This window comes from Eurosta solidaginis, chromosome 3 (assembly GCF_040869045.1).
Source record: "Eurosta solidaginis isolate ZX-2024a chromosome 3, ASM4086904v1, whole genome shotgun sequence".
Lineage (NCBI taxonomy): Eukaryota > Metazoa > Arthropoda > Insecta > Diptera > Tephritidae > Eurosta > Eurosta solidaginis.
In genome coordinates, this window is record NC_090321.1 from 115,671,711 (window position 1) to 115,687,586 (window position 15,876).

A 15,876-nucleotide genomic window follows, 5' to 3' on the forward strand; every position below is an offset into this window, starting at 1 on the left:
ATAGAAAAAGTTTAAGCAAAAAAAAAGATAACGTTTTTTGAGAACTTAATTTTTGAAAAAAGTCATAAATTTTTACTAAATACTAAACAATTTTTTTTTAACACGTTGACTGCCAAGGCCATTTTCAGAAAACTGGCCAAAAATGATATTTTGATTTTTTCACATTATATTACTAAAAACTCTATTTCTAGATCATTGGTATCACCAAAAATCAAAAATGATGTTTTTTAAAGGAGAAAAATGACCTACGAGTTATATCGTAGTTGGCGTCTGGGAAAGAACTCGCTACGAATTATCTCGTAGTAGGTAGGTCCTTTTTTTCCTAAAAAACATCATTTTTGCTTTCTATAGTATTTTGTTTTATAGTTATTATTATTTATTATAATTATCATAATTTTATTATTATTTTCTTTCTTTTTAGATTTATAAACATTCTCTAAAATTACTGTTATAATTATCAAGAACCCAATATGAATAGGAAAAGGTCACTGAATCAAAGTGAAATTGAGTACAACGCAAATCTAAGTGATTCAGAAGATGATTTCAGCGATGGTAGTAACGACATTTATGAGCCTTCTGAGAATACAAGTGATAGTGAAGATGAAGTCATCTCCGAACCTGAAGACGTCTCCGAATCTGATAATAATGACGATGATTTTTAAGCAACAACGTCAAATGAGAATGATGATTTGTGAACAGAAGTTCAACACAATCCTGAATTATTTCTTTTCGAAGAAAATGTTGGTGTGAAATTAGATACATCAAATTTTACAGTACAAACGCTGGTGGTTTTATTTTTTTGGATGAGTTTCTTGCATTACTGGTAGAACAAACTAATTTATATACTGCGCAAGAAATTGCAACATTGGAAAATGGGAATCAAAATACTATAAAAAAATTTAAAAGGATATCAAATTGACAAGACGTAAGTGCTACAGAGATGAAAGTTTTTATTGCACTTTTATTGCAAATGGGACCTTGTACTTTTCCAACAATAGAACATTACTGGAACACAAACAAGCTATATAATGTAAACTTTTGGCGCACACATATGAGCCGCAATCGATTCCAGTTGATACTTCGTTATTTTCATTTGGTTGATAACTCACAACCATCTACCGACAGATTATACAAGGTGAGACCAATCCTAAATCATTTCAACGATGTTATGCGTGAAAACTATGTACCAAGTAAAAATATTTGTATTGACGAATCCATGATGCTATGGCGGGGAAGATTGCTTCTCTGCCAATACATAAAAAATAAAAAACACAAATATGGTGTCAAACTATATGAACTATGTGAGTCCGACCGTCTTCTAATAAAAATAAAAATTTACAGCGGAAAATCTGAGGAAACTACCCATAATGTAGGTCACACTGCTGACGTTGTTTTACATTTACTTGAGGACTATCTCAATAAAGGCTACGCGCTTTACATGGATAATTTTTATAATTCAGTTAGTCTTACAAAACTGTTATATACACGAAAAACTTATGTGTGTGGAACCCTACGAAGTAACAGAAAAGGAAACCCCAAAGATGTGGTAAATCGTAAACTAAAAAGAGGGGAGTGTTTTTGGCAGCCAAATGGTCCTGTTACTGTATGCAAATGGAAAGACAAACGAGAAGTCCTTTCCATTTCAAACATGCACGCTATTGAAATGGTAGAGGTGCCCAATCGCAATGGAAGAATTTCTATGAAACCGAATATAATTCGAGATTACAATAATGGAATGTCTGGCATTGACCGATCAGATCAAATGATTTCGTACTAATCATCTCTAAGAAAGACTATTAGATGGCACAAAAAGGTTTCACTTCATATTATAGAGATATATATACAAAATGCTCACAGAATTTACCAAAAAGTAACTTCATCTAAAATAAAACTGATAAAGTTCAGAGAAGAATTCGTCTTGGCGTTGATTGGAGATTTTCAACCAGTTTAAAAAAAAATAGATCTAAAGAGCTCCATTATTTAGAGTGTTTACCACCAACGGAAAAAAACAGCGTCCGACAAAGCCATGTCGTGTATGTTCCCAAGAAAAAAAAACGCCGAGAAACGCGTTACTTCTGTCCAGCCTGTCCAGGGATCCAGCCCTTTGTGTGGAAAATTGTTTTAAAAACTTCCACAAACAATAATATATTACTTTATTTCTTGTATTTGAGTTAATTTTTCCATTATATTGAATGAATTTTTGCATTATATTGAATGAATTTTTCCATAAAATTTTTTTTTTTTTAATAAAAAAAAGCTCACGGAAGCCAAACCCAATTTTTTTTTCTTTTCCCAGAAGCCATTTATCGATACTAACACTATTATAATACGGTTTTACTCGTAGCTACACAAAAAGTGGTAGTTTTAAGTAGTACGAGATAACTCGTAGTTGGCTTCCTGGAAGGGAAATCATACTACGAGTTATCTCGTAGTTGGAAGTCAACGTGTTAAACTATATGCTATTGTTTATAAAGTTATATAAAAGTAAATATTATAACGAACATTTCAAAGAAAAAATCATGGGAATCGGTTAATTTTTGACAAAGTTATTGACAGTTGAAAAAATAGGTGAATAAAATACCGATTTCATTTTATGGAATTCAATTGCCGATAAATCCGAAAAAAAAAACACGTGTTTCATTATTTTGACCAAAGAACAACATATTAAAATTTCATCGAAATCAAAAATCATGTCCTGCGCGGTCCGGGTGTTTTGAAATGGAATGAGCCCTATCTATTTTCAATTATTACTATTGTTTGTCCAAATATAAATACATAAAAAATTAGTTATTTAATGTTAGTAAGTAAATAGATTGGGTTTTTATTTTTACGTTACAAATGTATATATCTATTTTCAATTATTACTACGGCTAAACAAAACCTTAATACATTAAACAAATTTATTTATTTATTTTTGTAAGTAAATATATTGAATTTTTATGTTTACGTTAATATATATACATATTATTACGAATATTAGCAACACTAAGGGGTACTGTCATCTCTAAGCCGATGCTAAGAGTGACTTTTATGCACATCCATAAATCAATCATTATGTATCTACATAAACGAATCAATCATTATGTCTACACATATGTACGTACACGCAGCGGAGAAGCAACATTTGTGCATGCAGATATCTTATCTGAGATGCTCTCAAAAGTATGCAATTGTAATTGTGGAATTGTCGCTCACAAACACACGGGCATATGAGAGCTACACACGTGCATCTGTAGTTATAGTTATATACCAGTAACTAAGTAAATTCTGGAAGCGCCTAGAAGATGCAATGAGGAAATCACACAGTATAAAAGCAGCAACAGTAGAGGCGCGATAACCAGTTTCGATTAAGCACGCTATCTGTCGAGCAATAGAAGTTTTATTTTGAAAGTACTTGAATAAAGGCCATTTTGCATTGTTAAATATTGGAGTTATTTATTAAACAGTTTAGTGATTCGAACTTAGTAGAAGGTTGCAAATAAGAGGATTTGTAGTAAATTCGTTACAATATTTAGTTTTTATAAATATCTATGAAAATGAATTTAATAAATAAAATGTAAATTTTTATAAAAAAAATTACTTTTTTAAAAACGGGTTTACATCTGGTTTTTAGCAGCTATAAACTAACTAATAAACTACCATCTTTCTAAATAGCTTATATGTAGTATCTAACACACTAGGTACTAGCTGGTTTAAAGGTGTGGGTTTAAATCTGATGTTTAGTAGATACTAAGAAGCTACCATCTTTCTGATAAGCTTATATATATGTAGTTTCAAACAAACTACCAGCTGGTTTAAATGTAGTCGAAAGGTAGCCATTGGCTATTTTTGGGTTGAAAAGTAGTTAGTTAGTAGGTGGTTGACATTTCATGCAGAGGTAACTATAACTGTCCGGATTCCGGCCATCGTCGAACAAAAATAGTTAGTCCGCGTATATGAGAATTTACAGTAAATATACAGCTCTAGTTGTTTGGTAAGCAACTTAAAGTTACTTTTACGTTAGATACTTCTCCTGCAGGGGTGCTAAGTTAACCAGCGAGAAATGGAAGCAAAAATCACTCGTAGAAAATTATGCAAGCCCATTGTTGTTGGTAATTGTAACACCAGTGAATTAAAAGTAGTTCCTGTATTCAAGTTTCTGCATATTTCGTAGTTTTCGCCTACTGTTAAGGAATCTGATATCTTATCGTATGTTTCAAGTCATGCTAACATTGAATCCAAATTATTGATATGTCATACATTGGTAAAAAAAGACATTCCCATTGAACGCCTAACTAAAGTCAATTTCAAATTGGGTGTTTCGGAATGTTCTTTTGATAAAGTGCTTAATCCAGCTATATGGCTTGTTCCTTTTTTCGCCAAGAAGGTGCATCAACACAACAACGATAACTAGTTCCATTATTAATAATTCTTCTAAGAAATTAAAAATATATTTTCAAACGTTTCCGGGTTGAGAACCAAATCTAAGCTGCTTTATACCTTGAGCTCGCACCTGGATTACGATATTTTTGTTCTCGTTGAGACGTGGCTAAACGAGAGTTTCGATAATGAATATTTCGATGCGAATTTATATAATGTTTTCCGAAAGGACCGTGATTATATTAAAACTGATCACAGTGAAGGGGGAGGGGTTCTCATAGCAGTTAACGGGAAATTTCGCTCATCTTTTGTGACATTGAATAATGATGATACATTATTGGATCAAGTCTGCGTGTCAGTAAAAGGGCTTTCAAATATTTTAATCTGCGCATCTTTTATTCCTCCGACAAGCAACGATATGCTATACCGAGCACATGTGGACAATATTATAGCAATAGCATCTAGTCTTAATAATGATAGTGTCTGCAAGGAGGATAAATATAATAAAAGACGTCACTCGTTACTTTGCGTAATGTTATTCGTTAGGGTACTCGCAGGTTTTTTTGGACGAGATGTGCATAAATGTCTTTATACCTTTTCGTGGGGCACTTGTCTTTATTTTTCCGACTTTATTTCATTAATTAATTAATTTTCTTTCCAAAATTCATATTTGCATAAGGTGCCTACACGACATGGATAAATGCGAGACGATTGAAAATGTCCCTCATGGAAAACATTAGGCACAATTTGTTTACTTTCCAGCGAGTTACTCGCCACTCGTAGCAGACTGGTGACTCTTATTATATTTATCTTCTTTGGTATCTGTGTTATGGGTTACTTCAACTTGGGCAATATTGATTGGTCTTATATTAATGATAGTAATGAGCTATATGCAAATAATCTAAATAGTATATCTGAATGCTATTTGATTGATAACTTATCCAGTTGCGGCCTTTCTAAGATAAATGGTTTTCCAAATCGACTTTCTCGCATTTTAGACTTAATTTTTGTCAATGATAATGTAAATTTTTCTTTGTTTGAATGCTTTAACCCCATATCTACTGCTGGTATTCATCATATACCATGCGTTTTAAGGTCGAAATCTATGAGTTTACTTCGGTTCATTATGATGAAGAAGCAATTAGTTTCTGCTTCCGTAGAATGGATGTCGATATGGTTAATATTACAGTTGATGCAATTGATTGGAGTTCAATATTTTCCAACGTTGATGTTGCCAATTGCTTTGAAATCTTTAAATATAAGTTAGGTGAGATCTGCGTAAAGCATATCCCAATCCTCAAGAAACCCAGATATAAAATACCTTGGCATATCAAACGATTGTAAAACTTAAAAGTTTAAGAAACAAATATTTCAAAACGTTTAAATTATCCAAATCAGTTTATATAAAGAGAAATTTCTGTTTTATTCAAGTAAATTTAAATCCTTGAACAGAGACTTGAAGCGTAATTATATTCTTAAGTTCGAATCGGACATAAAGCAAAACGCAAACTCATTTTGGAGATATTTCAATTCCATAAAATCGTGTTCGAGTATACCTTCTGTTGTCTATCTCAATGAGACCCAAGCCCACTCTACTATTGACGCTGCTAATCTCTTTGCTCATTTCTTCAAGTCCAACTACGAAGCTGACACTGAGCTTGATCAGGTATGTTGCACGAATATAAATTCCCCAATAAATTTTGGATCGCTAACCCTAACGCTCGCTGATATATAAAAAGGAATCCGACAACTGAAGACGTCTACTAAAACCGATGTAATGGGTTGTCTTCATACCTATTAAACAAATCGTCTGCCCTTGCTTCTTGTCGGTTCTATTCAATAAATCACTGAACGAGGAGTGTTTATTGATGCCTGGAAAGTCAGATCTACCACTCCAGTGTTTAAGTGGTAATAAGAACAATATTACCAATTATCGACCAATTTCAAAGATATCCTTAGTCGCAAAATTATTTGAGGCTATAGTTAAAATTAAAATTTATTTTGCAATAAATCGCTTGATCTCCGTTAGTCAACACGGTTTTGTTAAAGGTTGCTCAACAGTTTCAAAAAATTTCGGAATACTGTATTTCTGCGTTTCAAAATCGCCTTCAAGTTGATTCAGTGTACACGGATTTTTCAAAAGCTTTTGACAAGGTGAATCACAGAATTTTATTATTGAAACTGAGAGCTCTAGGGTTTCATTCCACTCTTTTAAAATGGTTTGAATCCTCTCTATCATCTCGTTAATGTGTGGTTACTGTTGATGGGGCGTCATCTGATCCTTTCATTGCGACTTCTGGGGTTCCACAGGGTAACGTATTGGATCCGCTTCTCTTCGTAATTTTTATTAACGATATAACCAGTTGCTTCAATTACGCAAATTTTCTGTTGTATGCTGATGATCTAAAGATTTTTTCGACAATTACGAGCAATGAAGACATGGTAAGCATACAATCTGATATAGACAATGTTGCCGACTGGTGTGAACGGAATAAGTTAAATCTTAATATAAAAAGGTGCTCACATGTTTGCTACTGAAAGTCTCGCTGTTCGCTACCCAAATCGTATAAAATCGATGGTCTTCGATTATCCACTTTAAGTGAAATTAATGATCTTGGTGTTGCATTCGATTGTAAATTTTTGTTTCAAACCCATTTGAATTACATAATTGCGAAGGCATATTCAACACTTGCCTTCTTTAAACGTTTAAGCTCTGATTTTACTGATCTTTACACTTTAAAAATGCTATACACCTTCTCTTGTGTGGTCTAAACTAGAATACGCTGGAGACCATACTATAAGTATCATATTACTAGGCTTGAACGTGTACCAAAAGTTTTTGTTCGTTTTACCCTGCGATCGTTGCATTCCATAACCCGATTCCTTCTTATAGTTGTCGCTGTCTGCTTATAAGGCTAAGGTCGTTAGATAGCAGACGTTCTATTCTGTTTCTCACCTTTGTTTTCGACTTAATAAGTGGAGCGATTGACTGCCCATTTCTGTTAGCCAGAATTTGTTCCAACATCCCAAAGAGGAGTCTACGGAATCACTATACTTTCTGGCTGGACACGGTTAGAACAAATTATGCGTCTAATGCTTCAATTTTTAGAGCTTTAAAATAGTTTAATATGCTTTCAAATCCTGTGGATCTGGACTTTTGCTCCACAAAATACATATTTAAATGGTTACTAAATGATTTATATACGTAAACTTTTAGTTCTTACGCTTAAATACGAGTACGTCTATTTTTTTTTCTTATAATCTGTGTGAGCATTTTTACATTTTCTAGATTAATACGAGATAAATAAATATGCTCTGTGCTCATTAAGAGGGTGGGTTTTACTGATCGATTTGTGTCGCTGACTGAGGCAAGTAGAAGTCTGTAATTCTAGTCGTTTGACCTTCTTTGTGGGTTTATTGCTTTGGTGCGTTTATTGTTTTGTGTTTATTTGTTGTTGTGTGTTTGTCTGTCGTACCTGTGTGATTGCTTTGTTTCTTGTAAACAAGTTTTAAAAGCTCAAATATTGTTTCAGAAATTGTGTTTATGTTTATTATTCTAAAGTCGAATGTTTTCTGACTATCTTTCATTCTGCCGTTAGATAGGACTTTTATGAAAAACAATCTGAAATACGGCATTTTCGTATTAACAGCCGAATTGTTTCATATTCACCTCAGCAGTCGATGTTTAGCATGATTTCGCTCTACGAAATGCATTTGCAGATATTTGTTTCATCTAGAAATTAGAATTAAATTATGTCTACACAATTGAAAATTGAGAAGCTTTGAAATTTTTATTTGGGTCATAAACTTCTGATATACAAGTTTTTTTTTTTAGATGACCGAAGTCATATATCTTTAATCCAAAACTAAAATACGAATGAACTTTTAAATTTTATGCAAGTATTGTTAGAGTGAAATTAATATAATTTTCATGTTTTCGAGTACGTTCGGGCGTCGACCTTTTGCTTTTCTATGAAGGACCCAGACTGTTTCATCTAGAAATTATAATTAAATTATGTCTACACAATTGAAAATTGAGAAGCATTGAAATTTTTATTTGGGTCATAAACCCAGGACCCAGACTGTTGATGTTTGCTGTCATTTTCGACCATGTAATTTACGAAGTTGGACTCTAGTGTAATATTTGGTTTCCGTTTTTTTTTTTTTTTTGTAATCTCTAATGTGCTCTCTGAACATCGTTCTTATTTGCCATCCTGTTTGTCCTATTAACTGTGTTGGAATCCGCAGGTAAGCTTGTATACACCGTGGCTGATAAACGGTTCCTCTGAGTTAGTGTTACTTCTTAGTTTTCGCCCTAGATTGTTCCATGTTTTAATGTTGTATTTTTAAAAAAAGTTTGCGAATTTATGTGTCGATTTTCCAGTATATGTCATAGTCGTCCAGGTGTTATTATTTTCCTTTTCATTATTTCTTTTTAGTTCTCCATGCGTCCTTCTGAGCTTACCTGTGTTTTTTTATATACGTCGTTTTCAGCATTGTTAAATATTACCTCAAGCTCTATCTTATATGTTTCTCGTGTAAGAGGTGTTCTTTCAAGTCTATCTCCCAAATGCCTTAGTACTGAATTTTTATGCTATTGGGGGTGATTTGAGGTCTTATATACTATTTTTTCGATGGCCGTTGGCTTTCTACATAGGTTAAGTTAGCTTAGAGTGGCCACTGGTGCGAGCACCAGTGCACTTAGGCCCAAAAAGGTCCTACTGTGATACCACGTGGATCCCTCCCCTACTTAAACCAACAGGTCGATACAGCAAACGTGAGGAATTTCGTAGGTTCCAACTTAGCCAGATCACAAAGATCGTCAGAGAAGGGAGATCCCAGAGATTTCTTTCTCTTGTGCCAAAGCGCAGGACAATCGCACAGAAAAAAGCTTGACTGTTTCTATCTCCTCTTCGTCTTTACAGCTCCTGCTGTTATCATTATAGGGAGCACCCAGCCGTTGTCCGTGCCTTCCGATTTCTAAGTGGAACGGATGTGTCCTCTCTTGCAAGTTCGTCAGCCATCTCATTGCCCGGAATATCCCAGTGTCCAGACATCCATACCAGACTGAGGGAGGTTTGCTCAGCGTTCTCTTTAAGAGATTTGCGGCACTTCTCTACTGTCCTGGACTTACATATGACCGATCCAAGCGCTTTTAGTGCAGCCTGGCCGTCAGAGTAAATACAAATTTGGTTATAGCCGTGAACAGCTTTTCTCAGGTCATCAACGGCCTCATTTATAGCAGCCACCTCCGCCTGAAAGACGCTACAATGATCGGGTAGGCTAAAGGATAGATTCCACCCTAGTTGAGGTTCAAATACACCGCCACCCACCTTATTATCCAGTTTGGAGCCGCCAGTATATATCTGCAGCCTATCGATCAGGTCCGGCGGCTCCTTCAACCAATAGCCCCTATTCGGGATAACAACCTCGAACATCATATCGAAAAATACAGTCGGAGCGTAATAGTCCGACGAAGCCGAATCAAGGTTCTTAAGGATGGCTGCATGACCATCCACATTGTTTCTCCAGCCGGATAACTCTCGCAGCTGCAGACTAGAGCATTTCTTTGTACCTTCTCGTATACCCGTAGGTTTGATTTAGTATCTAAGCTCGTCCACCAGACCAATGCCCCGTATAAAAGGATTGGTTTAACCACAGCAGTCTAGGGCCACATGGTAATACAGGTGATAGTCCCCATCTTCGCGCAACAGCTCCCCTACTGCTGGTCAGTGCCACCGTTGCTTTTTTCATACGCTCATGAGCGTTTTCCCTCTAGGATAGCTCCCTATCCAAAATTACTCCTAGATATTTGACAGAGTCCCTCAGCATCAGGGTTGTTGCTGTTGTATTAACAGTGCTTCGCCCCACTCAATGGGCACGACCACTCACAAATTGTCATCAAGATCCTCTAACGGTTGTCCAAGGAAACTAGCTGTTTCAATAGGGGCGGACCATAGGGAGATGGGTGCTGAGGCGTAGGTTCCACATTACAATTGAAAAGATGGTTGGTGCCATGTGGGGACACATCACATGCAAGACATACATTACGTATGTCGAGGTTGATTCTGGACAAGTAAGAGTTTAACCTGTTACAGTAAACGAAGTTGGGCCATGGTGACTCGTGTTTCCCTTGGTAGTGTGCTTTCTTCTTCTGCAAGAGTGGGATATTTCATATTAATAACGGGGTTCACCGGGCGCGTCCTGACAAAGACGTTTACCAATTCTGTGCGGATTTGGCTAAAGGCCTGCTTATGCTTGCTTGGGTCAAACGGCAGTGTTGGCAGGTGCCGGATCTCGACATAGTGCTTTAGGAGATGTTCCCTTAATCCCCGTGGAGGCGGTGCTAGATGAAGCAGTTGTTTGCTAGGATGTCCTGGTTTGTGACAATTAAGCAAGAACTGTTTGTTCAGCATTTTATTGTGCTCCTTGATATTGAGCTCTTTGGCCTCACTATGTAGATGGTGTTTGGGAGTCATAAGGAGACTTCCGGTGGCAGTTCTGATTGCAGCATTTTGGCAGGCCTGTAGCCTTTTCCTGTGTGTGTTTTTAAGACCAGGCGACCAGACAGGTGAGCGGCCGGCCAATTGCTTTGTACGTGGTTAGCAACGTTTCTTTTTCTTTTCCCCGCCGCAAGCGATTTGAGGATTCTGTTGCGATTTTGTACTTTAGAAACAATCTCGGTGGCATGAGCCTTGAAGGCTAGAGTATTATCGAACGTTACCCCTAAGATCTTTGGGTGAATGACAGTCGGTAGTGTGACACCATCGACGCGTACGTCCAATATTTGCGGCATCTGTTCCTTCCACGTCGTAAACAGAGTGGCCGTGGATTTTGTCGGTGATGATGCCAAGTTGCGCGAAGTGAAGAAACCGGAAATATAGGGGAGATAGCTGTTTATTTTAGAAACTAATTCATCAACTGAAGGCCCTGTAGCCATAATCGTGCAGTCGTCAGCATAGGAAATGATTGTGACTCCTTCTGGTGGGGAGGGGTGTTTTGATACGTAAAAACTAAATAGAAGCGGGAATAGGACACCACCCTGTGGAACCCCCTGTTTAATTTATCTAGGTTTAGAAATTTCGTTCTTAAATTCAACTGACGTCTGCCGACCACTCAGGTAATTAGCGATCCATCTTTTTAGACAATCAGGAAGGTGTGAGCTTTCTATGTCTTGGAGTAGCGTGCCGTGGTTGACTGTGTCAAAAGCTTTTGACAGGTCAAGTGCCACGAGCACCTTCCTATGATGGGGTTCATACATTCATACTTTATACTAGTGTAAAGGCCTTTGTCCACTCAGCCATATGAATGCCCCGCTGCTCGCTTTGCAATTGGTCTATAAGTGTTGCCTTTTTGTTACTATTCCTTTATGCACTATTTAGGTACATACTAATTATATATGTTTTTTTATTATTATCATCTATATTTAATTTGCGAGACATGCCCAAATTGCTTTATACAATTGGTGTTTTTATTGATATTAGAGAAAAATTACAAAGTTTACAATTTGAGCATGTCTCGTTAATTAAATACAGGTAAAGAATTACCATTGTGTCATACGTTGCACGGAGAATATTTAAAACTTCTAATTCTGAAAGTGATCATGTTATACCTCTCAGCAATAACGTTGAATATGTACCTAGCAAGCATTTGAGCTTGAGTATATTTACAGCTCATGCTGATAACTAGCATACTTCTAAAATCGCAAACGTTGTTTCTTAACGGTGGCTCAACTTGAGAATCTTAGCTTTCTCAAAAAAAGGGCATTTTTTATATAGCAAAACACTTCAAATTGTATTTAAGTGTGATTCTATAATTGTACTCAAATGTAATATTCCCATGGTGTAATATTTTATGAAAATAAAATTAAACATGTATAAATTAATTTTAATTTATAACGCTTCATTAATGCCCGCAGCCACTTGTTTATTTTTCACAATAAGCAGTCGTGGGCTTTGGTTGCTTGGAGACGATTTTTTTCAACTCCACCTCAACTCATTGGATATCAACTGCAGAAATGTGCTCGATATTCATTTGAGAACTTTAAATTTCTCAAAATCTCTCCAAGATTGGAGAATAATTTTAGAATGACGTTGGAGATCGACTCGAGAACTATAAATTTTTTTTTAAATTGTTCAAAGGTTGGAGGGTGGTTGGAGAGTGATGTTCGAAATCAACTTGAGAACTATCAGGTTTGAGAACAATTAGACAATAATATTTGATATCAACTTCAGTGCTAGATACTATACTACTATGTATATGGGTCATTATTTTACAAATCGAACAACTTTTGAGATTTCATAATTTTGATTCAGCTCAAACTTTTTTTAAGTTGCTCGCACGAAATAAGCAAATACCCGTATCAGGATTTCCTCGAAAAATTATTTTTTTTCAGAGATCTGAATGTGCTCAGATTCGATGGGTAAGCAAGCTTGCCCACATTCAAAATGCTATATCTTTGGTTTCACTCGTCGTATCTTATTAATTTTTGTTTTATTTTGAAGGTAACAATATTTACTTTATAACTGCATTAAAAAAAATATTTAATTTTATAAAATCAAAATAATGAATAAAAAATGAATTTTTTTAAATAATTATTACATACTGTTTTCCCCACGAATATTTTCGAAAAAATATATATAATATGCAATACACTTTCATCTAAAAACTCTTTTTTTATTTTAAGTTGGAGTTTTGTGGTTCAAAAGATATTAACTCATTTCTGACCTGACCTAGAGCAACTTGCTTACATTTACTTGCAGCAGGTAGGTACGTGCTACAATTGTATAAGTTAATTTAGCACGAACTAAATTATTTAAAAATAATATTTTTTTTCTACGGCAGGAAGCTGTGTGTGGTGAGTACATGCCTTCTACTCCATTGTCACTATTTAAGCAAAACTCAAAGTGGAACGACGTAAGTATGAGACCATTATAACGCATTTTAGTATTTGTCCTAATGGTTCTTCTCTTTTTTTTTCTTTTTCGTTTCAGATGGAACCGATGCAATTGCTCATAGTGAGTTTGGAGGCTGGGGAGGAGGAGCCCATCCACGTGGTGGCGGATGTCCTATATCCTGAGCGGCGAAGGGGCTCCTATATCTGTCACGCGCCGGACGAGCTGGTGCAGCAGGCGGTGGCGGAAGGGTTGAGGCGCGTGAACCCCAATGTCCTCAGAGCTCTGCGGATGCCTCTTGCGGTTCACATGCGCGGGAACACCAACGCCTGGTACAGGAAGTTCTACGCTAGTCTCGAGGGCGTACTGTGGTGGCGGCGGCCACCCCACGGTGCGTTCTAATACCGTGTGTGCGACCGCACCATCTCTACCTTTTTTTGTTTGATAGCCCACCTAAATGGGCATATGAGATTGCTTCCGTTTTGGTGCTGGGATTGCCCGAAGCGGTATGCTTCGTCCGCTTCACTGTCCCGGCGCCGAGCACGGATGCATTAGATCATTAGGTTAAGCGGTGAGTTGTCTTTGTTTAGTTTTCATTTTTATTTGGTTTTGCCGTCACGAATTGGATTTAGTTGTTGTTTAGAATAAAGTTTGAAATACCGTTTAATTGTTAAAAAATAATGTTGACCAACTTATTTGGAAAAACCATTTTGGGGTCGAGTTAGCGAGAATGGCAACTCCTTTCGTTTCTCGTTCCAATGTCAGTATGTATATGCAATGATGGTCGTGGTGAATTTGTCACACCGGTACGTGACGTGTGAAAAAATCCGACATTTCTATTAAAAAAAACGAACACGCGTAAGTATGTCGTGATTTCAATTTTATTTTAATTTCATTGATATGAACTCTTATTTCTTTTATTTTATTGAAAAAATGTGTCCTTTTATTTTCCTTCTAGGTGACTGGCCGTGGAGATGCAGGCGGTTGGCGTGTTCACCGGGATTATTGGTTTTCTTTTTTTTCTTTTTCTTTGCAGATTCTATCATGGCTTCTACAAAAAAGAAAATGCGCACAAGTTTTAGGCTTGCATTTGGAGGGACCTTTTATAAGTCCACTTACGAAGGGAGCGCATCCAGAATACTGCATTAAAGAAATTGATAAGGGTGTCGACTCACTAATGGAAACGTACAGCGATTTGAGTAATAAAAAAATGATTACAATGGCGCCAGAAAAGGATCCAACTGGTGCTGTGACGAAAGCGCTCACCGCAAAGGGTATAAAAGTAGCTGTTGGACACTCGATTGCTAATTTGGCGCAAGGCGAAGTGGCTGTGCAATGCGGTGTGCGTTTGATTCCACATCTTTTTAATGCAATGTTGCCGGTGAGTTTCATCATCGCGATGCAGGTCTTGTTGGTTTGCTTACATCCAAAAATATACCAGCGGGGCAGAAAATCGATTTTGGTATTATCTCTGATGGTATTCACACACATCCGGCTGCCTTACGTATTGCACATCGTACACATCCCAATAGGTTAATATTGGTCAGTGATGCCATTGCGGCATGAGGTATGGGGGATGATAAACACCATTTTTGACAATTAGAATTAGAGATGCGCGATAGCAAAGCGTTCATTGCCGGCACAAATACTTTATGTGGCAGTATAGCACCGCTGGACACTTGCGTGCGCATTTTTAAGAAAGCGGCGGATTGTTCAACCGTTTACGCTATAGAATGTGCGACCCTGCATCCTGCAAGCTGTTTGAAATTGCCGATACAAAGGGTACCTTGCATTTTGGCGCTGAAGCTGATTTTATTATATTGACTGTTTGTTAAGTCCACATGGATTTATGGTAAATGGGTTTATCGTTGCACACCAGAAGAATTGTCTCTATTGGCATCTAGATACATTGAGCAATTCTGTGAGTGCATTTAAATCGTTATAGTGTAACAATATTTTTTTTATATATTTGTAAATAAATCGGTTTTAGTACAGCATGTGCAGCATACACCGTCACTATGGCAAACACCATTGCTGCTGGATACAGCCACTTCAGTGGTAACCCCACCGACATCACCCGCAAAATACAATTAATTGAAGGCTGTGGCGGCATTGGTGTTGCTGGTACACATGTATCAACAGCAGCTGCAGCTATGAAAGGTGTTGGTAACAATTCAACAACGCTATTATCAACGTCAGCTAGCGAACGTGAAACGCGTATTACGCAACGAAAACGATTTGGCGTCGACGTGCATTACAATTGCTAGCGACACATTCTTTGAAAAAATTGGCGATGCAGGCGGCGAGACGCCGTTTGATGTGTGTGGATCGTTTGCTACGAAAGTGCGAGCGTTATAGCGATAATGAAATAGTCGCGCACAAGAAATGTAGTTATTCTGGCTGCGCCAAGACTGTCCTCGAAATGGCGACACAATGTGACGATCACATACTTGGCAATAGATCGCAACATATTTTCTTGCCGTGTACAGCAAAATTCGCTGACAACATCCAGTGTAGTATACCCGTCTTTGATATAATTCACGATTTGCCACTTTGTGTTGAGCATGCACGTAAACGTGATGCCTATAATCGGCCCATGGTTCAACTATATACAGGTTGGCTC

General features: G+C 36.9%; 1 long non-coding RNA gene and 1 pseudogene across 1 annotated transcript in view; both read left to right on the plus strand.

Annotated features, from left to right (window-relative positions):
* The window catches only part of LOC137246609 (uncharacterized), a 93,317-nt gene extending 79,513 nt beyond the window's left edge, over positions 1-13,804 (plus strand). Inside the window, exons 2-4 of the long non-coding RNA XR_010951597.1 lie at positions 13,046-13,128; positions 13,204-13,275; positions 13,353-13,804. This is a non-coding gene — a long non-coding RNA (uncharacterized lncRNA). The remainder of the gene's footprint in view (positions 1-13,045; positions 13,129-13,203; positions 13,276-13,352) is intronic.
* Positions 13,805-14,011: 207 nt separating this feature from the next.
* On the plus strand, positions 14,012-15,188 carry LOC137245978 (N-acetylglucosamine-6-phosphate deacetylase-like; annotated as a pseudogene).
* The last annotated feature ends 688 nt before the right edge of the window (positions 15,189-15,876 follow it).